Genomic DNA, 24,693 nt, shown 5'->3' with positions numbered 1-24,693 from the left:
TCTGATGTACGAAGGTGAAACGATTCCCCAAATCTCACTGACTGAGCTACGTTCCTCCTTGTCATATTCCTCCAGAGGTCAAAAACTTTCCTACAGGCATTATTTAGAGTATGGTGAGAGGGCCGCTAGCCCTCCAAGCCATTGGAGACAGTAGCCACTGCTCTCCTGTTCTGGTAAACTGTCAGTAAGCTTTGCTCTGGTGGCAGAACACCACGTCCAGTGTGTAGATTTCAGAACTCACAGTTATGAGCTGAACAAATGCCCTACCATGGATATATCTGCTGCTTCCAAGTGAAGTAAGTTTATTGTGCTGAACCAAACAGTTTGTTTGGGGATCCCGAACAGGTGTATCACTGAGACATGCACTCCTTGAGGTGGGTCAATCAGACACTCCTCTAACGTTTCCAGAATGCATGCTCATGAAAGGGTGGGGGGTTTATGTGATTTTCTTGAAAATTAAACATACATCTTCCCCAAAAGTATCAAATCTTCTTTTACAGCACATCAGAGCCTCCTCATCCCTTGTGGAGTTCTGCAAGAAGTTGAAGAAGTGAAGAGCTGTTTTTTTAGGTTATTTCCAAGGAGACCTGGATGCCTTCACAGGTGGTTAGCGCACTATACAAATCTGAATAAATCAATTTTGTCGAATCATTGTCAACAATTCTTTGTTTTTAATGACTTTCACCAGGTTAACAAAATCAATAGTCACATACTAGAGAGGTAGAGGACAAGGTCCTGCCCTACAGCCTCTCAGAGAAAAAAGTTGGGCAGTTAATGAAGTGGTTCACCTTCACTCATCTGAATATTTCCTGTCTGGTGCGATGGCGCTAAGTCTCACGACTTATCGCCAACACACGTACCCTTGCACCAGAGTGCAAGGGTGTCTGCGAGCAGGGAGGTTTGTTTATGTACAGGAATGTGTCCCTTCCTGCACATAAACAAACCTAAAATGCCATTTTGTAACTTACATGTGTGCTGCTTCATGCAGAACACATGTAAGGTACAACATCGCATTTAAAAAAAAGGTTTGTTTATGTACAGGAAGGGACACCTTCCTGTACATAAACAAACATTGGCATTTTGCTTTTTCCATGTGTGCTGCACAAGGTAGCACACATGGACAAAGCAAAAATGAGGAGAAATGAAGCATTTCTCCTCGTTTCGCCACCTTAAAACCAGGATTTTCCTGGTCTTAAGTTCGGCGCTGCCACATATTATCGCCTCTCTTGATAATAGGTAGCAGCGTTGAAGTGAATGGGTGTTGCAGTGCAACGCCCACCGCAACACCCACTGTATGCCCCTTTCACGCTAAGTTTCGCGTGAAAGGTGCCCATTACCAACGCAGTGTTAAGCCACTTAACGTGGCTTTTAGCCACATTATGTGGTTTAATGCTGCCTTGGTAATAGGGCGCTCACCCTAGCCACCACAACGTCACAAAAAGTGACGTTGAGGTGGCGATAGGGGCTTGGTAATATGCCCCTCAGGTTTTTATGGGCCAGTCTTCCCCACTGTGTTAGGACAATATCAACGCAGTGGTCTCTACCTTTTTCCTACAAAAAAGGGAGCTCAGAATAAAGTAGCTCTGCTCAGTAATTGGGGTCCAGATATTCAAGTTAAAACAACCAATGTGTAAACCTTGAGATATCTTTTATTTAAAGGGTACACAGGGGAAGGTTAAAACAAGGTTCTACTATAAGCCTTGCTTGATTCTGAGAATCAACGGCTTAACACACTCAAAGTATACCGTATTCCACCATGTTTTGGCCTCCTATGAGATATCTTATCTGGTTAACTTAAGTCTAGAAAAGGGTCCTGGGTCTTCTTCAGGGCTTAGAACAGTACCCCTATAGTCTGTTCTGCATGCCTTAGTCATGCATCAAGGTAACAAATAGTTTTACATCTATCGGTCATCACATCATCTCATATCTGGAAGGGGGGACCAGACAAGACAACCATGATTCACAAAAGAAAAGTCTGTGCACTAGTCTCTGCAGAGAAAATATGGTATGGTGAGTCTTTTTTGTTTGACTGCATATTAAACCTGTCCAAATATAAACACATGTCACTCATGAGGTACACTTCAATAAACATGGATTCAATGCATGCGGAAATAACAAGTAACCATGCAACACACGTGCTTCCACTTACCCCTGCAGTCTTCAGGGTTCAACATCAGTCACTATGGTCGGGAACCACAATTCTATTCACACACTAAAACAAAAATTGTCATTTAATTCTAAAATGAAACCTCTCAAAGCTTACCCTGGATTATTATGTAAATGTTGTAACCTGTATTGTATTTATCTGGTTACTTTCTCCCTAGCTGCTCAGCCAGTGTGAATGTGATGCATGAAATGTTGGTGTGAGAGTCTTGAATGGAATGTTTGGGTGCGTGGATGCTTGAGTATGTCAGTTGGAGTATGGGCTGAGCAGCAGGCAGGCTGCTCCTGGTGGAGCTGTATCTCTACAACTCAACTACTTGTAACCTAACTCAATAAATCTATGTGAAACTACATCTTGGCTGCAGACCTCGTTATTACAGATTAGCCATCACAGATGGGAGCATGTATTTTAAAAGGTGGAGACAAGTGGTGATGTCCCATCCCTGGTCGTCAGACCAACACTGTGATCTCATTACTACACAGTCTATCTCATTACAGATTGCCATCCTAATCAGATCATGAGTTCATTGCTGTTATCACCTGTGTGACTTTTTATGGCCTTGTTAATATGGGCCCCTTTCACACATTTCTCTGCATGAAAGGGGCGTTCCATGGGTGGTGCTGTGGGTGTTCCCACGCAACATCCATGGAATATAACACATTACCAGATTTACAAAGTGTCATAAGGCTGGGAATGCGTCACAATCCTATGCCTCCCCAGGTGAGACGTAGGAGTGGCTCAACAAGGAGAAATACTTTTATTTCTCCTCGTTTCTGCTCTTTCTATGCGTGCTGCATTATGCAGCACTCAGAGAAGGACCAAAACACTATTAATGATTGTTTTTGTGCAGGAAGGTGTCCCTTCCTGCACAACAGTAATCATCCCTGCAACTCAGGCACCATTGCACCATGGCACAAGGGTGTCTGCTTTGGCGCACGGCTGTTGTTTGTGCGCCGGCACAGGGAAGAATGACAGGAATGTGCTTTATCTTGTAAACATGGCACATTCCTGCCCTTTAATTTCGATGCACGGCAGCGCAGCAGTAGGGCTTGCTGTGCCTCAAAATATAGTAAATGGGGCCCTTAGCTCTCTTTTACACCACTTACTCCACAACCTGCTATGGTTTCATTTTTTACAAACCTCTTACTCACATTCTTGCTTTACTCATTTTTTTCAAACCCCTCGTTCCCCTCTACCACTTTACTCGCTTTTTTACAAACACCATGGGGCATAATATCAAGCCAGGCGATAAAATTATCGCCGCTTTATCGGCAGAAAACTGCAGCTAAAACGGCGATAATGGGCTTGATAATATGCTCTATGGAATTCCAATTGAAGGCCATGTTAGATGTCCTTCACATTTAACATGGGCTTCAATTGGAATTCCATAGAGCATATTATCAAGCCCATTATCGCAGTTTTAGCGGCAGTTTTCTGCCGCTAAAGCGGCGATAATGTTATCGCCTGGCTTGATAATATGCCCCCATGTTTCCACTTCCACTTCCGGCCATTTTTTTCAAACCCCTTACCCTCTACCAGCTTTAGTTTATTTTTTTAACTCCTTGTACCCTTCCTGCTTTCCTTCCTTTTCCAAGCCCCTTAGTATTTCCGCTTCTCCATGAGTAGCCCCCCTCCACATTCTATATGCTCACTCCTGTTTCCCTTGTTAGCTCTTTATCATGCTGTCTTTTAAATAAACATCTACCAAAATAGCGAGCGTGTTTGCAGGAAGTTTGCTGTGAGCTTAAGATCATGCGAGGAAGAGTGAAAAGAATATTCTCAGACTTTCTAGAGCTCCATGAGTCAAAAAGAGTCCAGTGATTCAGCCATTCCCCTAAATCCCCAGCTTTATACAGTTTCATATGTAGAATTCATGACCTATCCAAGTGTAAATCACGTGTGCCCTTAGAGAAAGCTGTATCTGTCTGACCAGGGAGTTATGAGACAGTGATGCAATCCTGACCAAGACCAACTCTTTACAGTGACACTCGCACAACCTAAAATTATAGCAGTTCAAGGACTGCAGCATAAAATTTGCAAAATGACAAAATAGTTGCACTCAGCTGTATCCCATTACAGAGAAGAAATAAACCACTTTGAATCTATTCTACATGCAATATGCATTCAAACTTTTAGGTAGCCGGTTTGATAAATAGTTTAATCATAAAAATGTCAGGGCACAAAGTGTAATTTGAGACAGAAGAGTGATGTTCTCATCTCTGAAAACACAAAAAGTTCCCTTTTCTGTTCATTAGTCTTTGCAGTGTTACATGACACGTCTCCTTGTTTGGGAATTAACTCTAAGTCAAACTTCTTCAAAGGTTGAACGCACAGTCTTATGTCTTGCAACATTATGTGAGAGCAGTTTTATTAGGCTCAGAAAGAGAGGCTTACTTCTGTCCTGCCATTATTCTTCCGTGTTTTCCTTAAATATTTTACATTTGAAACAAAGAAATTATTGGATGCCTTAAGACATTGTTATTAAATAGATTAATTGCAAAAGGGTTTTAATAACCTAAAAGAGGGTACAATGTGCTCCCAGTTGTGGTTAACTTCGGTAGGAGTGGCCCATCCCCTGTTGAATATTTAGTAGTGTAAAATTAAAAACTCTAGTTATTATATGATAACGCCTTTAATGAACAGAACCATAAGAAACAGGAAACGTATATGTGTTTAATTCATCATTAACATTTCTGGTCTAACCCCTTTAGTGGTAAGGGTTGCTAGCACAGAGTTGTGCACTTTTATTCACTTGTTCTCACATTCAAATCTCAATCAAATTTGTGTATTTCCATATAGATATAAAAAGTCGAGCAGCCCTTAAAGTAACAGGCCGGCGAATGTAAAAAACACAGACTGAGAGAAGGTGGTGTGCTATAGACAGGTTTCAAAAGAAAACAGCAAAGTCGGTCAAATATTATTTACTTTCAAAACACAGATTGATGATGTTCCAAAAATCATATTTGCATAAAATGCGCAAAAAAATGTAATTGTTGATAATTGAGGGGATTTGGAAGCATTTTCTGACAGCATATAATGCTTTTCCAAAAGCGATTATTTGTTTTACCTTTTTGCTAAAAAAGAATAACACAAACATAGAAACCAAGAAGTGTGTACGCTTATTGAAGCTAATAAATGTGGTGTTTTAAAACGTATTGTTTTTTTGTAATAGCAGACGTCAAATAATACTAATATTCGAAACACACGATGTAGCTTCACAGCTTTAAGTTGTATGGGACGTAATTCAAAGTATGCACTAGACAAGAGTAAAATGCTACCTGAAAAAAAAACGGAATACAACATCCTAGAAAAATTCCTAGGTAATGCAAGATTAAGTAAAGCATGTGAAACATAGGCATGAACAGCATGGATTATTTTAACGTTTTTTACACTCGTTCATAACATGATCAGTGGTTTTGCCTGTAAAGACAAGGGCAGGAATACATGGCCCAAAATGGACCCGTTTCAATGTCCGTTTTTGATTACTACAAGGTCTGAGACATGGAGGGACCTGACCCACCTAAAGCCCTGTGCAGTGTGAACACCAATCTACTGCAGAAGAGATTATTTTTGGGGGATTTCCTACTTACTTTCTACATTGTGAGACACCACGTATCCACCACCAGGGTCGGACTGGCAAACAAAAATTGGCCCGAGCACAAAATAAAGGTGGCCTATGTTAGCGAACTAGATAGCTAAATAATAAAGTGGTCCACATTAGCAAATTAGGCCAGTTTTGAACTTGTAAAGACACACTGAGTTAGTATTTTGCAAGGTATGGGGGACTGCATGCATTTGTGTTTGCTGCAGACCATGCTGGTTTAATATCAGAGAACCCAAAAGTAAAAACGGGTCCGCTTGGCCATAAAACAGCCCAACACGCTGATCTGTGAGATTAGCCCATCGGGCACTGCCTGATTGCCCTATAGGTCTGTCCAACCCTGTCCACCACTGGTAAAACTCAAGGCTGACAAATAATCATGGTCTTAGTGGGAGTTTGAGGGCTGAAGGGAATTCTCTGCATTTTATATCGCAAAATGAACACAGTAGCCATTTTATATTGGAGATCAGATTGATTGCTGTGACATAGCAGGGAAGTGACAAGGCGCCTTATCTGGCTTCCTGTGCAGAACTCTCCTCCTGTTTCCACTACACCATCCTCTTAACCCGTTGCTGAAGGAGAAGGCTCACTGGTTCTTGAAGTCCCCATATTTATAACATTAGAGGGCAGATTTACAAGCCGCTTGCGAGACATTTACACCCCCGTTGCGTCACTTCTGTGACGCAGCGGCGGCGTAAAGCATGCGCCATGTTGCGCCTTATTTACAACGTGACGCATCTAGGGAGATGCGTCACGTTGTAAAGCCCTGCGCTACATTAAACCTGCGTCAGGTTTAATGTATGCAGGGTGGGCGTTCCGTCGGAAAAAGCATCGGAAAAGTGACGCAGTGAAATCTACAAACCCTGCGCCTGCTTGAAGCAGGCGTAAGGCACGACGCAGCGTGTTAGGTATGGGCAGCCCCTGAGCATTGCTGGAGTTGCGTCGTGCTTGCGACACGACTCCAGCAATGCACCGCCCTTATGCCATCAGATGCGTCACACATCTGTTTATCCTTGCGCCATGATGCACTGCATTGTAAATGCGGCGCATCTGTGGTGGCGCAAGGGTAAACTTGCGTGACGCATCTTTCCTGGCGCATCCCTGCTGATTTGCAGGGATGCGCCAGGAAACCTAAATCTGCCCCTAGGTGCGGATCGTCAGGAGCCAGAATGCAAAAAAAGATATGAATCTCAGACTAGGCTTAGTATCTCAGATCACTGCCACTGGCTCTGTCTCTCTGCCTCTACGTTCTACTTTCCAGCCAGTATCCTCTGTTCTTCACTGCTTTCTCTATGTTGCCTTTAGATGTATTCTTCCCTTTCTCTCTGCCTCCTTTCTTCATTTGCCTCTGTTCCTCTCACTTTATCCTTCCCTTGTCTACTCTCCTCCAGCTGCTTCTCCAGCCCAGACGCTCCCTTCATCCCTGACCTTCAGTTTCACTCTCTCTCTGTTTTCTTTCCATCATTCCCGCCCAGAAGTGCCACCAACCACCACCCCTGATCAGAGATTGTAACGCAATAGCCCATCCACTTCCATCTTACTTTCCATTGTAGTACTTGTAATATTGAATGTAAAAATGCCAAACCAGAAATACTAGATTGTATCAGGAAAACGGACTGCATTAGCCACTCACATACGACCTTTAGAGCTCAATCTCTTCTTACATCTCTCCATCTCAATGAATTCCTCATCATCGTTCCATATCTCTGGCGCCACCTTTCTAGCCCCCTTATCAATAATTCCCCGGATTAGTACGGACCATCCTCCCCTGACTTATTCAAGGAAGGGTCTCAGTATGTCACCCGTGAGCTACAACATCCCAGAGAGGACAGTGAATAGGATGAGATGGACACTGCTCAATGATGCTGAATCCTAGGTTACCATCATCACAAATACCATGTCACAAGAATAATTGAAATGTTATGAGGTGTGTTGAAGCAAACCAAGATTACAACTACCAGAATGTGCTGACTTTCTCAAATGTCCAGAACTGGGCATCTGGGCTAAGATTTACTAACCCTGTGCAATGAGTTTGCCTAGTTTTTGTGAGCACAAGCCTGATGCAAGGAGCGTTGACCCATTGCATTTTGGCAGTGAAATAAATAAAAAAATAAAACAAGAACTCGATGTTGTTATCTTTTTGTTTGTTCCTGCTTCTGCAGCTTTTCAGGGTGGAGGAAGAGGGCGCTGCTCCGAGGACAGGACAGGGGGAGTGGTGCGCACACTTTGTAAGTGTGCATGAATGTTTGGCCAGCTGGCCGTCTCGGGCCGGCCAAATATTCATGTACACTTTGCATTTTCTCCACCCAGGCTGTATTGCCGCCTGGGAGGAGAACATGCCCAGACTCCCACTACCTGTCTGTGCACCGAAGAACGGCACTCAGTACAATCACAATGTTGCATTGCAGCATTGTGATTGGCTATGGGGAGCCTGGGTGTGCTTCATGTTCCAGGCCGGAGCGAGGGACTAGGGAGTAGAGACGCGGCAAGAAAGCAGCGAGAAGGTAAGTTTTTTGGGGGAGTTTTTACACTTGCTTCTCTCCGTCTCCCCCACAGCCTTGCTCGCCACCCCCCAAACTGTTTTGGGGTGGGATTTACACACTACTTTGAGCTACTTGCATCAAGGGGGTATTCGATGGGTGGAACATGGCAATTCTCATGCAGTCACCTTTGGGTATTGACAAAGATACCTACCTACTAACATTCATAGGCAGGGATTTGTGAGAAAATGTTATGCCTCCTCCAAGCAGGTGTGTAGAGAATCAATGTTTGTATTCCTCCTAATTTTTCCAAACTTGCATGTGTGCTGCATTGTACAGCACACATAAAGTGGGTAAAGATCCAATGATAGTTTGGGTACTGGAAGAGTCCCATTCCAGTACAAAACTTATGCTTTAAAGAATGTACAAACCATTGCATCACGTCGCAAGGGTGTGTGATTTGGCACATGGCAGCCAAAAAGGAAGCTCAGTGGAATGGGGCGTATCTTAGTAGCTCTTCAAAATCTTCAAAAAGGTGGCACATTTTTCCTCTCCCTTTGATGCAAGGCAGTGCACCAGCTTTAGTTGCTGTGCTACATTTCATCACATATTTGTAAATCTTGTCTTAGCGTTAACATAATATGACGACAATGGATCATTTTTGAGGGCATGGAATGATGGTGAAAATGTGCTGAGCTATCGGAACGGAATCTTAATGATAAAGAGAGTGGGCAATGGCTAGTTTACAAGAATGTTGATGGGGAGTGTGACTGAGGGATCATGAGCTGTAGTGAATATTGAAGGGTATGCCAAACCAAATGAATAATTTCCTTTTGCTCGAAGTTACAAACAGAGGAACAATATCTTAATCTGTTTACTTGTTATGAACTAGAAGGCTAATCTTTAGGAGATTCTACAAAAACACTAGCTTAACTCTTTATACTACACTCATAATTCTAGGCCATGTAAAATCAGTTATTCCCGTCAAACAGTTGTAGTGGTTGTCAGTCAGGGCATAATAAGGGGAAAGATACTGATGGACAACATCCTGTTACTATTTTCAGAGAGATAATGACACCCCTCCCCCTTAGACCAACGTTGTAAGGGGAGGAGCCTCTGGGCCCTTTGATCGCACTCCGAGGAGGACAGACACTTTCCCAACTCACTGACTACCAGGAGCATAAGGCCTGCGGGGCCCTGGCAGCCTGCTTCTCTTTCAGCACATCTACCATCTCAGGGGCCAAGAGGAGTAGAGGAAGGGGCAGCTGGGCCCCAGAGGACCTTCACCTGGCCTTCAACCAGATCGTATGTTAGAGCAGCAAAAGACAAGTAAAGGAAAATACCAAGAATTCAGAAGACTAGACAGAAAAAGTAATTTCATTGCAGCTCGTTACAAAAATGTATGGAGGGCTATTTAAGAAATATTTGTGTATCATTCTTTAGCCTTCTTGAAATTGATTTTATTGATCTTCAGTTTTATTTAAGAAGGTTTAAAGAAGATTGGAAAAAATGTTTTCTTCCTTCTGAACTCCGGGATTGGATCTGGGCCTATTCATACATTTACATACTGTGCATGAAAACTTGGGAGTTTCCTCCATTACTTTCGAGGGTCTCTTGGATCGAGTTTTTTGCAAGAAGATTGTGAATGAAGGTATGTCAAGTGAAAGATGCAGGGAGATTGGATCAAGATGTGTAGAAGAGTTGTTTGAAGGCAAATCAGCTGGGCTGGATCACATGGTGTTCTATTATACATGGCCTATGGAGTGTGGCGGCACGCTAATGGTGCAAGGGACGAGGCAAAGAGAAAAAACTATGATAAAAGAGAGAGATGGGATTGCATGTAGGTAGGGAGCATGTAGGGAGTGGGAGGGCTGCAAAAAGCATAGAAAGCATGGAGGAACAATGTTGGAGCGATAGCAGAGGTGCAGGGAGAGTGAAGAGTACCCGATTGGAGACACAAAAGGAAGTAAAGGGCTGAGTAGGATAATGGGTCCCTTACTGGCATTATCTTCCTGTGCAGTGGCACCTTCACTACAGCACCCACAAGTTTAATGACATTCTAAGCCTGTGTCTCCTTCTAAGTAAATAGGATTTTCCATCCTAGAAGAAAGAGCAGAGTAAAACAAAAAAAAAAAAACAGTATAAAGTCATGATAACAAATGACAGTCCACTAAATTGATGCAAGGACTGTAGAGATTCGGGCTGAGATAGAATAGGTACAATACATTAAAAGGTCCTGCACAAGGGTAATCACAATTTGATGAATCAAATCAGGAAGTCACCAGAACTCCTTTTAAATTGCTAAGCAGGTCATGGACATGCATTGATGCAGCTTTTCCTGTTCTGAAGCCCTCTCTTTTTCCCGAAGAATATAAAAAAGTGATGGATGGAATGCTTGAATTCATCTCAGCCAATGGTAATTTGGGGCTGCATCCCAGTCCATTATTTATTTGCACACCATGCCACCTCAGTTTGTACTGAGCCAAATCAAATCAGTCCTGACCTTGGTCCTCTGTGACTAATCTAGCCCGAACTTCCAGGACATGTCCTCCCTGAACCAAAACACAAGCAACCCAGGACCCTTTTTGCCATAATTAGGGCTCACCAGTTGTGGATAGTTTTCTTAAAGTGGCACAGTGTGCACGGGACCAGCGTTTGCTAATACTGTGTGTTGCACTTAAGGCATCACAACTGAAGAATACAAAACAACATTGATGGATGGAATGCTTGAATTCATCTCAGACACTGGTAGTCACTCGGGCTGCATCCCAGTTCATTGTTATTTTATACACCATGCCACCTCTGTTCAAACGCAGCCTTATACAAATCAATAATGCAGTACAGCCTGGTCCTCCCTGTAACGTAACAAAAGTAACCAAAGACTGTTCTGACGCTCTCCCTTTCCAGCAAGACAAGCTTCTTGGTATTATCTTTTGAGTACCCGATGCAGTGTTCCAAGAGAAAGGTATCACTGTCCATGTTTTGTCTGCACTTGATTCAGGTTTTATTACCTTGGTATATGCTTCTCCAATGACGTGTAGAAGTCCTCCACTCCCACAGGAGTGTTACTGACCCTCTGGGAAATGCAATGGGCGCACTCTATACTCGAGGAAGAGCAATGGGCACCAAATATTGCTACATAAGATGATGAATAGATTTGCAACGTTCGCTATACTTAAAGTCTCTCATGTGGTTTCAAGGTATGCAGATTCAGAACCTATATCAGATGGGAACTTGGAAAAAAAAGGATAAATCTGAAAGTTGGCAAGAAAACAAACAATATATATATGTTTGATTATGTACATCTTATAAACATACTTAGTATGGATTTACTGAAATGTTAGATTGTTGGACATGCATGCAGTATGAGGAACAACTCTTTGAGACTATGAACATGATAGGGACTAATAATGATGGTCCTGATGAAGTTCCATGAGAACGAAACATGTTGGTTTTCATGATAGATGTTTAATCTGGCTATAATCACATTGGTTTAAATGAGACATGAACCAATAGAGGATTGTATATGAATTACATCACAGACCATCTCTGATTTCTTCTAATGAGCATGAACTTTAAAGACTGATCAATATGAAGTGGCTACCAATGATTATACATTGATGTCACATATGTGCACAGAGTGCTGAGTAGCATTGTTCAGCATAATTCACTTTACTGTCAATGTACTGTAAATTGTGCTTATTTTTTTATACATAAATCTTTTTATGATCCTTAGAGTTACACGAGACAGTATATAAAGTGAGGAAAAGTGGGAATTGTATAGGGATGAAATACCTCCTTCTGTCCAGTATAGGTATATTGCAAGTCTCTGAGAAGTGAAATGGCCACATAAAAGCATAAGGCTGCAGGATGAGTGCCTTTATGAGGGCATGGAACTCTGAGATGACTTGCAATATCCTTACTAATTAGTTATAGGGTACTTTATCTCGAATACATTTGTGGGCCTTTTGATTTTTAAATTTTTACTTTTGCCCCCAATGCCCTTGGGTTCTTGACCATGTTTGTGGGAAGAAGAGTTTATTCATTTTAATGCCCCCACTTCCTTTCCCTCTAGACATCATTTCAGTTTGGCACAGCTGTTCTGTTTATTTTATTTGCAGAGACCTCTGTGGTCCTACCTATCTCTGCTGCACTATCAGCAACCGATATTTCTTTTTTAATGGAGCCAGCACTACTTTGATGTTTTTGCATCTCTTGTGCTCTGTGTACATGGCAGATGAGCCAGGGGACGCCTGTGGGTAGGATCCTTAGCATTTGGCTTTCTGTTCCCAGAAGCGTTTCTACGGTGTTTTGCAAGGTGCAGATGGAGCGAGGGGACAGTGCTTGAGTTACCTCGCTTCGGTTCGTTATGCTGAGCGCAGACAGTCTTTCTGTATATCAGCTGGCTGGTGACCCAACCAACCAATTTTCTTAATAATGTGCTGTAATTATGTCAGTAGATGCCATTAATCTGAAAGAAACCAGAATGCATTATAGGGAGATTAAAGACTCTCACGTATTTTTCGGGTTCTACCGTTACTACGATGTCACATCCTATTCCAGAAAGTATCATCGTTGTTATAAAGTTTTGATAATTTATTAATCAGTTGATCTTGGATTCAAAACAGTGCCCTAAGCCGTCCTTGGACCAGTTTGCATTATCGCTATTTCTTGGTCTGAGGAAGCCAAATCCCTAATGTGAATAATACACAAAGTGGGCTGCTGGCAGCCCATTCACTATTAATGGCTCTGGGTCAGTCCCTCCAGGCAATTGCTTCATTAGAGTGTCTGTTACATTTGGATCAGGCAGCACATGAATACTGTGAGGTATTCCATTTTCATTCTGCATTTGTAATTAGGGACAAAACAGTTTTTTCTCAGGGATCGCACATTTAAAAACACAGCTTTTTGTACAGAATATGAGAGAAACAATGCCATGCAGCATCATTTCTGTGAATTTGTGTTAGCAATCTGTGTTGGTAACTTGGCTGCTTGGAATGAACAGAGATGCTTTTTGTCAAACCTAAACAGGCCTGTTGGTCTCCGTGGTGCTGAAACACACCCTTGCATTTGAGGTTACTCTATAAGGCGCTCTCCCTGGAGAGTTCTGTTACCAGGTGATATGCTCTTATTTTCCCTTGTGGTACATCCACTAAAAGCATTTCCTTTCACGGGGCAGGAGAAGGTTCTTTGGATGTGTCGCAAGATCATACAATCAATGGAAAAGACATTTCCCCTGCAGCTTAGAGGCAAAAACATTCATTTGACACTGAGGCCAAAGATACCTCTGAGGTGGAGATTTGCTACCTTACTTCAGGCAGATGAGTGGGAGTGAGGTAGGGATGGCACGGGTGAGCTAAGACACGCGCCTCATCAAACCATGAGGTAAACAAGATTTTACACAGTCTGCTGAATAACATAATATGTTCGCTAGTAGGCGTTCAACCTGTCATTTGTTCTACCAGTCCACAAACGGATGATTCATGATTGACAGAGTCAAAAAAGCGACTATTCCATCTCTAGGGGATATCATGGACCCAGGTATTGCTAGTAGAGATGACGCTTTAGGATGAAAACAATCAAAAAAGAAGCTTTATTAACCCCTTCGCTGCGGCGGGAATTCCGCCGCAGCGCTGGGGGCTGTGGGGGGGCAGCACGGTGGCGCTGTGCTCATGACGGAGCCACTCCGTCATGAGCCACGGTTGAGCTGTGCTCATGATGGAGTGGTTCCGTCATGACTCCGCCCAGTTGCATTGTCCCCCCGCACAGGCGGGGAAACAGCGCCGCGTGGGCGGAGCGGCCGCCAACGGTCGCGGCATGACGGAACCGCTCTGTCATGAGCACACGGCAACCGTGGCTCATGACGGAGTGGCTCCGTCATGAGCGGGGAAGGGGTTAACTTATTAGAAATTAGCTGCAAAATAGGTTGGACCTTACAGGAAACAATATTTACTTTTAGGGTCAATCAATCAATCAGTAATCTTATAAAGCGTGACTACTCCATGAGGGTCTCAAGGCGCTGAGTGGGGGGAGGTGGCACTACGGTTCAGTCGAAGAGCCAGGTCTTGAGGTCCTTCCTGAATTGTGGCAGCGAGGGTGATTGCCTGAGGTGCAGAGCAGGGAGTTCCAGATCTTCACAGCGAGTCATAGCTTTTCTTATGCAGCCACATCTGTTGAAGTGTGCTAGTTGTACTTCATTGTCTGAATTGGTGTGATAAAATGTTTTGCATCACTATTTAGGAAAACATTGTACATCGATGTATTGTGTCTGTGCATGTACTTGTTTATGCACACTTCATCTCTATGTGTGGGGTTTTGTTTCTGTATACACCATATATTCTTGAAACAATGCTGTTGAACATTCTTTTGCTTTAATGCTGTCAGATTGGAAGTAACAAAGGGCACAAATAACATTCTTAAATGGCAATATGTAAAGAAATAATTTGCAAAATAATTTGACATTGCAAAGCAGGGTCTGTGCACCTGGTGCAGACAGGAACAGTGCGCCATATTATCATTAATGTGCTGTTCCCAGAGAAATCAATGAAAGATGGAGATGCTGCTTCCTAGCAGCTCCGTATTTTCCAGTGCATGTGGGAGCTGTCTGCACTTTAAAGAGGGGACAGAGAATGCCCTGTAAGAGAGTTCAGTAAAAGACTTCACCAGCCTGCAAGGGAATGTCTTGGGGAGACACAGAGGCCATGTAACTGATCTAGGACTGCCTGCACCAAGCCAGGATGTAAGTGACATCTGCACTTTCGTTTTTCTTCTATACAAGAGAAATTATGAATTGTCTATGAGAGACTTTGAAAACGAAGTGAATAAGTGAAAAACGAAGGTTAAAGTAAGAAAAACACACACTGACATGGCAGCCAGTGAACCTGGTATTTAGACCAAGTATTTTGCAAGTCCTTCGTTGCTGGCTATGTCTCAGTGGTGCCCCAATGAAATCAACTTGGATGCTATTTAAATAAGTGCTATGTTTTATGCCACGAGGAAAAGCACTGAAGAAGGCAGTGTGCCGAAATGCATTTGCTTATCTAATAAATTCTATCAACTGTCCCGTGAGTGCTCCGCACCTGGTAGCTTTGATTTTTAACGTGATTTCACCCTCACGCTGGCGGAAAAAAGCACTTACACAAAAAGATGGACAAATTGGAAGAAGAAATAACAGCTAAAAAACAGCGTACATTTCTTCGGGACTACAAGGATTATCAGGCTGGTAGAACACTAACCTTCCAGAGGAAATATGACCATCTGTTTGAAAAGAAGACAGGCATGATGATAGTTCCTCTCAGGCCTGCAGGTACAACGGAGGAATTGGTCGAAAGTGATGTTTCTGATGGCAATGTCTCTGATGTGTCCGCTTCGAGCATGAATCAAGAAGCCAACAATGACACACAGAGAAAAGGCAGCAATTTTTTATTACAGTTCCAGTTGTTAAACCAAAACAGGACGGAACATCAACAGGACAGTGGGTCACAGAGGGGACGAGGCCGAGGACGAGGAAACAGAGGAAGAACAAGAGGAACCAATTGGCAAAGAAGAGGAGGAAACAACGCAGAAAGAAGCCCGATGGGAATGGAAACAAGGGGCAAGAAACAGCAACAAATATGACAGTTGTTAACCTATCTCAGCGGTCTCTTTCCCGTGAGGAAATTGAGACTTTGTCACTTGGACTCACCTTCTGCCCCACTTCAAATATGAACTATACTCAGACTCGTATTGATTTATTCCTGTTTTCAAGAAAACTCAAACTCAAGAAATGGTTTAACACTAAACCCCAACAACAAGAAACTGTAAGTGTTAATCAAAGAGAGAGTAATCTGAATGTTTTGGATGTTGAACTTATGCATGCATTATATGACATGACAGAGAACGTTGATGTTGGTCAGTCCATACCTGAATGGGACACATGGGGCGAGAATTTGGATAACAACCCAGGGAGCAAATTTAAACCTAAATCTGTATTTCTCCCTAATGTACAATGTGAGGCAATTGACATCTTTGAAAAAGGTGTGCTGTATGACCTACAGAAAATGAGATATAACAAGATATCAGGGAGACGGAAAAATCTGTCAGCTAGACAAATCACATCTATCGATGAGCTGAAAGCGGATCACAATATTGTGATCCGCCAGTCAGATAAGGGTGGCAACGTGGTTGTCTTGGACAAGCACAAATATCTATCTGAAGGATTAAGACAGTTGGAGGATGTTAACTGTTATTGCAAAACAGATATGGCTGAGGTACTCAAATCTAAGATCACATATAGAGAGATCCTGGTGGGATGGAAAGACAGGGGTCTGTTAGAACAGGAAGAATTTAGTTACCTGTATTGTGCACATCCCAGAATACCAATCCTGTATCTATTACCAAAGACACATAAGGATTTGCAAAATCCTCCGGGTCGACCCATAGTGTCGTCCATTGGGTCATTGTACGAAAATACCTCGAGGTTTATCGACTACTTCTTGAGGCCATATGTGGTTGCCCTACCCTCATATCTTAGGGATACAACGCATTTTCTAACCATCATTGAGGGCATACATTGGGAGGCAGAGTACACTCTGGTTTCTTTGGATGTTAGTAGTTTATACACTAGCATCCAACATGAACAAGGCTTATTGGCTATCCAACACTTCTTTAAAACCAGATCCATCTCTTTATTACATCACTCCCAGATGCTATTGGAAATGATTGAGATTTGTCTCAAAAATAATTTTTTCATTTTCAATGATGTCATCTACAAGCAGTCACAGGGCACAGCGATGGGTACCTGCTTCGCCCCCAGCTATGCGAATTTGTTCATGGGCTGGTGGGAGGAGCAGGTGGTCGCCAATATGCTGGAATTTAACAACGTTGCCCTGTGGCTGCGTTACATTGACAACATTTTTTTCATCTGGTGTGGTGAGGAAGATTCTGTTCGAATCTTTATTGACAAATTGAATCAGAACACTTGCAATCTACAGTTCACTGAAAACATCAGCAAAAACACAATGGAATTTCTGGATGTCCGCCTGGAAGTCACTAACAATCAGTTGACTTCAAAATTATTCCGCAAGGATACAGCGGGTAACAGCATCTTGAATGCCAAAAGCAGCCATCCAGGTAATTTGATACGGAGCATCCCTTATGGGGAACTGCTCCGGGCCAAAAGAAATTGCAGTACGAAAGTGGTATATGAAAAAGAGAGGGACATTATGTGCCAGAGATTCAGGGAAAGAGGCTACAGTGCCAGAACTGTGAAAGATGCAATTTCTAGAGTAGAAACGAAAACACGTGATGAACTTATTTATCCCAAACAGAAGGAAATCAAAGAAGAGAAAATTAGATTTATCACCACTTTCTCAGGCCAAGCTGCTGAAATACGCAGAGTTTTTAACAAACATTGGCATGTGCTACTCACGGATGAACATCTTAAACAAGATCTGAGTAGCAATCCACAGATCACATTCAGAAAAAGTCGTTGTCTGGCGGATGAATTAAGTTGCAGTTATATCACAAGCAATGAAAATGATCCCAGGAACATGGAAGGGGGTTTCAAATGTTGTCAGAAATGTAAAGCGTGCAAAAACAGCACCGATTGTGCCAAGTTACAGATACCTAATTCCAAAAGAGAATTTGTTATAAAAAAGAAACTCACATGCAATTCCAACCATTGCGTGTATGTGTTGATCTGCCCATGTGCCAAATGGTACATCGGCAGTACCAAACATGCAGCAAAAAAACGTGTGTTAGAGCACTTACGGGCTATACGTAATAACAATCGAGCATATCCCATAGCCAGACACTTTTTTGATCAACATTACCAAGACGAGACCAGGTTACGCATGGTTGTTATTGATTCTGTGGATCTGGGAATGAGAGGTGGTAACCGAGAACTACTGTTGAGGAAATTAGAATCCCGTTATATTGTGGATTTTGAAAGTCTCGCTCCTAAGGGATTAAATATGAGCGAAGAATTATCTGTTCATCTGCATGAATAAGCATCAATGTAAGTTTATCCTAAGCTGTTGTAGACTCATTTTAATATTTTATATTCACATCTGTTTATTTTTCAGACGGTGTATCAGGAACATTGAGGAAGGTGGTCATACTTATTATAATGATGATATTCACTTAGTTGTACTTTCATTAGTTGCTATCAGGGACCTTATCATTTTGTATTCTTGATGGATTATTTCTTGCCTTAAACCCACTTGGGGAAGAACAAAATGTATACAATTATATTGCATTCACACACAGAGGTATGTGTACCATCTTATCTTTAATGGCATTAAGATTATATAGTTGGTTTGATCTCTATACCTTTCAAGATGTATCTCAGTCCTGCCCATTTGGGCGATTGGACGCTAATGATAATGTATTGTCATTGGACATGGTCTTAACATAACCATTTACTATTTGGGGAGTGCTGTGGGCTTGGCATATGACCTGATTGGGTACATTCAGCAACCAGTTCATTTGCATTTACTGATTGGCTGACTTTTTTTGGTTCCGCCCACTTGGGCGTTTGGCACGCGAGTTACATCGTTATTTACGCAATAGAATGTACCGGTTTGGGGGCCGTACATCACATTAGCACGCCCAAAATGCAGTAATATGGTGTTGGTAGATACATAAACATCGTTGTGGATATTCAATTACGCATTTTGGTATCATATTTCAATTGCGTTATCATCACGCACCAACATCTATTTGAATCAGGTAATGTTTGCCTTTGTATAATTATCAAATACAATGAAGATTTTATTGGTGTTAATATGCACTTATCTGTATTTTGCAAACAATTATGTTAATAGTAATAGGTATACAATGTATTACATACCGTTACAAGATGGCCGCCCAATTTACATCCTTCCTGATACCACGTGTAAACTCGTCATTCAATGAACCTGTGTATTTAAACATGGTGGTTGGTTTGCATTTTCGAGCGTGAACAAGCCGTATTGGTGAAACGCGTCGTTCTTGCACTTGGATATTAAATATTTGCATGCAGCATCGGAGTCCGAGTCTATTTTCGTGATTACGAGAGTGGTGGTTTTCAAATAATAGGAATTCCGGTTTCCTGGCTCAGACCGCCTGTGACAGAAGGATCCCTTTACCGGTACTTGTGGCTTCATATATATATATATATATATATATATATATATATATATATATATATATATATATATATATATATATATATATATATATATATATATGAAGAGTATTAACCAATTTCTAACTTGCAGCTCTACATACTGTGTATATGTCTTGGTATGTCCGTGTCAAATGTGGTACGTGGGAAGTACAACATTTATGGCTAAGAAACGTGTGTTAGAACACATGCGAGCCATAAACAAAAAAGATACCCATTATCCCATTGCCAGACATTTTGAATTGTTCCACCTGTCAAATAGCTCGCTACTCAGCTATTTTGTGATTGAACAAGTACATACTGGTCCCAGGGGAGGTAACAGAACTCTAATGTTACGGAAAAGAGAATCCAGATGGATCATTGAACTGGAAACCATGTATCCTAAGGGGCACAATCTTGATGAAGAATTGAATACCCATTTACGGGATAGTCCTGATACAATAGTATAACTGTCTGTGTATATAGCTGCTAGCATTCATACTGATGTCCTTTTATTATGAAGTACTTACTATGCTGTAATAGTATGTGCCTATATTTTAATATGTGATTTTACACACTTTCTTTTATTATTTGATATTCTTTATACAGGAAGAAAGGAAGGGTTATCCCAGTTGCGGACTGTTTCATCCGTTCCAGCTACCCTACCCTTTTCTTCCGTGTCCCATGGGTTCTTCCCCAGATAAGATTATTTTTCTTATTTCAAATCGTTGTGATGTGCACTATATTAATGTTTTCTTCCTTGCATTTCATGAGTCTTTAAAAAAATGCCAGAAAAATGTACTGCTTTTGTTTGTTTAGATCATGGTTCAGTCTTCTAGATTTAGGAGTTCGCTGTAATATAGTAATATGTCAGGCACATTCTGAGTTCTTTAGAAATATATTTCATTTAGTGGATGTTCAGTCTAATACAATAGGGGCACTATGCCGCCAGTATATTTATGAAAAGAATAAATTGTGAAATGACCGATACATCCCAGCTCAATATGCAAGTTTGACTGCTTGACAATATGTGATCTGGTTGTTTATTATGAACATTCGAGCACTATTTGCCGTTTATAGTATTTATTGCCTATAGATTACATCGTTTCACCTATATTACGATTGATGGAATATAACTATAGACTAAGGACAATATGTCTATAATAATGAAATTTATATATACACATGCTTTACATTTATTTTATAATTTCATTTTCAATACCAACTGACTAATTCAGTATAACATATAACGCAAAGCTTGTTCTATTGACATTTAGACATGGCCGCCACATTTGCCGGTCAATACCATTTGACAAACAGTAGTCTTTCTTTTATGTTTGAACCTATAAAGATTCCTCTGAAATGTACACGACTTTGTGTGAGCAAGACAGCTTGTCTGTCGAAACGCGTTACCGTGGTGAATAAATCTTGGTTTTCCCTGAGTGCGAGTCCTTCTTCGAAGAAGATTGCTGTGCGTGATATATTTACCGGGAGACCTGCCCGGTTTGACTTGCCACCTGTCTACGGGCCACAGACTTTGGAAACCCTGGTCGTTTGGAAAGCTATATATATATATATATATATATATATATATATATTACCTACTGGCAGTTGCCAGTAGGTAGTTATAGTTAGGACCTATTTTCCATAGGAAATCCGCAACATTCTATTTGGAATAACGTTGGCGCCAATTGACGAATCTTCGTGAAATTTTCCAAACTTTTGGCCAGCTTCGGTCCGCTCCTATCCTGAAAATTTCACGGTGATTCGTCAAGGGGGGGCCAAGAAAAAAGGGGGCCCCAAAATGCATTTTCCCCATGCATTTTCCCATAGGACCTGTTGACGCAGCTACAGCCCAAACTGCTGAACGGAATTACACCAAATTTGGCAAAGAGGTAGTCCTCAGTTCAGACTCGTGCCTTTTGCTTAAATGGTGTAAATCTGTTCAGTAGTTCCTGAGACAATTAGAGTTAAAAAGATAGATATATCTGGGCGGAGCCTAACCACACATCTCATCGTGAGATCTGATTGGCTGTCAGTACTTCATCCAAGAAGTGTTGGCAGCCATCTTGGGACCAATATACATGATAGCACCTCATTAAAAAGCATTGCAGTTAATAGAAGGTTTTAAGACTTTAGTCACATTATAAATCATTTGTTGATGGTACCATACTCATTTTAGGAATTGTGGTGTGTTCTAAGGTGCTTTTACCATGTGAAAAGCCTTCTGTTGTGATATCATGAATCATGTTTGAGAGAAAACTATTTTCTCATGCTTTTCCCACAGAGGTTTGGAAGGTGATCTATAAGCTAAACTGAGAGCATATTTTCTGTAAATTCCCATTATCTTTCTCAGTCATGTGAGAATGAAGTCTGACATTCGCAGTAAAACATGTACATCCAACAAGGGCAGAGACTGTCAGTTGATTCCTTTGTGTTCTACAGCAGCTTCACAGAGTGTTCTAAAGAACAACTAGAGCGCTAACAGTCCTACTTCTAACAAACGTATGGCAAACCTGAAGCCATCTTGATTGGAATAAAGTGGTAACTCTTAAAACATTTAATTTAAAAAGGGTCAAAACGAGGGGGTTCATTATGCCATAGAAAGTATGATTAGTGCTGCAGAAAGAAAAGTTAGGGCACATTTTTAGTGACTTCTCACATCCTCTTCTATTTCATTAAAACATTCTGACATGCAGACTGAAACATGCACTTTCAATATCAGCAGCAGACTTCCCTGGTGAGCAGTAGCTTTACTACAGTGATCTAATAAGCAACTAGAGTGCTAACATTCTGAATGTATGGCAAATGAGTGACACATCTGAAACTGAAAGTTTTTCCTACTGAGGAGACTGTAGTAAATGAGGAAATGAGGAAACTTCATAACAAATAAGTCTCCCAAAATGGCCACCAGAGACAAAAGAGCCCAAATGTAGCACAAATATCACCCAGATGTAGCCCAAGTATAGCCCAATGACAGAATGTCCCAGAGTGTTCTAACGAACAACTAGAGCGCTAACAGTCTTACTTATGACAAAAGTATGGCACACCTGAAGCCATCTTGATTGGAAGAAAGTGGTAACACTTAAAACATTTAATTTACAAAGGAACAAAATGAGGGGGTACATTTTGCCATAGAAATTATGATTAGTGCTGCAGAAGGAAAATTAGGGCACATTTTGACTTTTCAAATCCTCTTCTATTTCATAAAAAAATTCTGACATGCAGACTGAAACATGCACTTTGAATACCAGCAGCAGACTTCCCTGGTGAGCAGTAGCTTTACTACAGTGATCTAATGAGCAACTAGAGTGCTAACATTCAGTATTTATGGCAAATGTGTGACACATCTGAATGCCTTCTTGATGGAACCAAAGTAAAAAAACTGAAAGTATTTCCTACTGAGGATACTGCAGTAAATGAGGAAATTAGGAAACTTCATAACAAATAAATCTCCCAAGATGGCCACCAGAGACAAAAGAGCCCAAATGTAGCCCAAATATCACCCAGATGTTGCCCAAGTATAGCCCAATGACAGAATGTCCCAGAGTGTTCTAACAAACAATTAGAGCTCTAACAGTTTTACTTATGACAAAAGTATGGCACACCTGAAGCCATCTTGATTGGAATAAAGTGGTAACACTTAAAGCATTTAATTTTCAAAGGAACAAAGTGAGGGGGTTCATTTTGCCATAGAAATTATGATTAGTGCTGCAGAAAGAAAAATTAGGGCACAATTTGACTTCTCAAATCCTCTTCTATTTCATAAAAAATTCTGACATGCAGACTGAAACATGCACTTTGAATACCAGCAGCAGACTTCCCTGGTGAACAGTAGCTTAACTACAGTGATCTAATGAGCAACTAGAGTGCTAACATTCAGAATTTATGGCAAATATGTGACACATCTGAATACCTTCTTGATGGAATGAAAGTAAAAAACCTGAAAGTATTTCCTACGGAGGAGACAGCAGTAAATGAGGAAATTAGGAAACTTCATAACAAATAAACCTCCCAAGATGGCCACCAGAGACAAAAGAGCCCAAATGTAGCCCAAATATCACCCAGATGTATCCCAAGTATAGCCCAATGACAGAATGTCCCAGAGTGTTCTTAAGAACAACTAGAGCGCTTACTATCTTACTTATGACAAAAGTATGGCACACCTGAAGCCATCTTGATTGGAATAAACTGATAACACTTAAAACATTTAATTTAAAAAGGAACACAATGAGGGGGTTCATTTTGCCATAGAAAGTATGATTAGTGCTGAAGAAAGAAAAATTAGGGCACATTTTGAGTGACTTCTCAAATCCCCTTCTATTTCATTAAAAAATTCTGATATGCAGACTGAAACATGCACTTTTAATACCAGCAGCAGACATCCGTGGTGAGCAGTAGCTTTACTACAGTGATCTTATGAGCAACTAGAGTGCTAACATTCAGAATTGATCGCAAATGTGTGACATATCTGAATACCTTCTTGATGGAATCAAAGTAAAAAACTGAGCGCATTTCCTACTGAGGAGACTGCAGTAAATGCGTAAATTAGGAAACTTCATAACAAATAAATCTCCCAAGATGGCCACCAGAGACAAAAGAGCCCAAATGCAGCACAAATATCACCCAGCTGTAGCCCACATGTAGCCCAATGACAGAAGTGTGCATAACACTTATTCTTTGTGTATTTGAAGTTTTATATAGTGCAGACTTGTCAGGTATTGGAGTGCTTTACATGAGCATTGGTTGCATCACACAAGATCAAATTCATTTTGGTTGTGGACATGGGGAGATTAAGTGATTTGACCAGAATCACAGAATGTTGAGCTGAAGCAGAAACTCCAACCTGGTTCCCCGGTTGCAAAGTCTGCAGCTCTGGAATTAACACCATATCCTCTCCGCTAGGTGCTACATTTAATCAAGTGGTCAACTGGATAAAAAAACATAAAGATTACAAATAATTTAACAGTTCTTTGTCGCTATTTGAAAACTCAGAAAATATGTCCTCATTTTAGTTTTTTAGAGCACGAACCATAATTTTGATGCAAATAAAACCCTCTCATATATGTAATTTCTAAAGGAAATGCTCTAGGTATTACAGTTTTGATTACATCATGATGACGTCAGGCGTTCCACACTTTTGTAATAAATATAGAATGTTAGCAATCTAGTTGTTCATTGGGATACTGTTGAGAGGCAGAGGCCAGGGGCACGGACACTGAAAATTGAAGGCAGGTAGGAGAGTGCAGAGGCAACAATTTGACCACACTGGGCAGGCAGGAAGGGCAGTGGCAGCACAACAGACTATGAAGGGCAGTGGAAA

This window comes from Triturus cristatus, chromosome 5_1 (assembly GCF_964204655.1).
Source record: "Triturus cristatus chromosome 5_1, aTriCri1.1, whole genome shotgun sequence".
Lineage (NCBI taxonomy): Eukaryota > Metazoa > Chordata > Amphibia > Caudata > Salamandridae > Triturus > Triturus cristatus.
Note: the sequence above shows the minus strand (reverse complement) of the source record.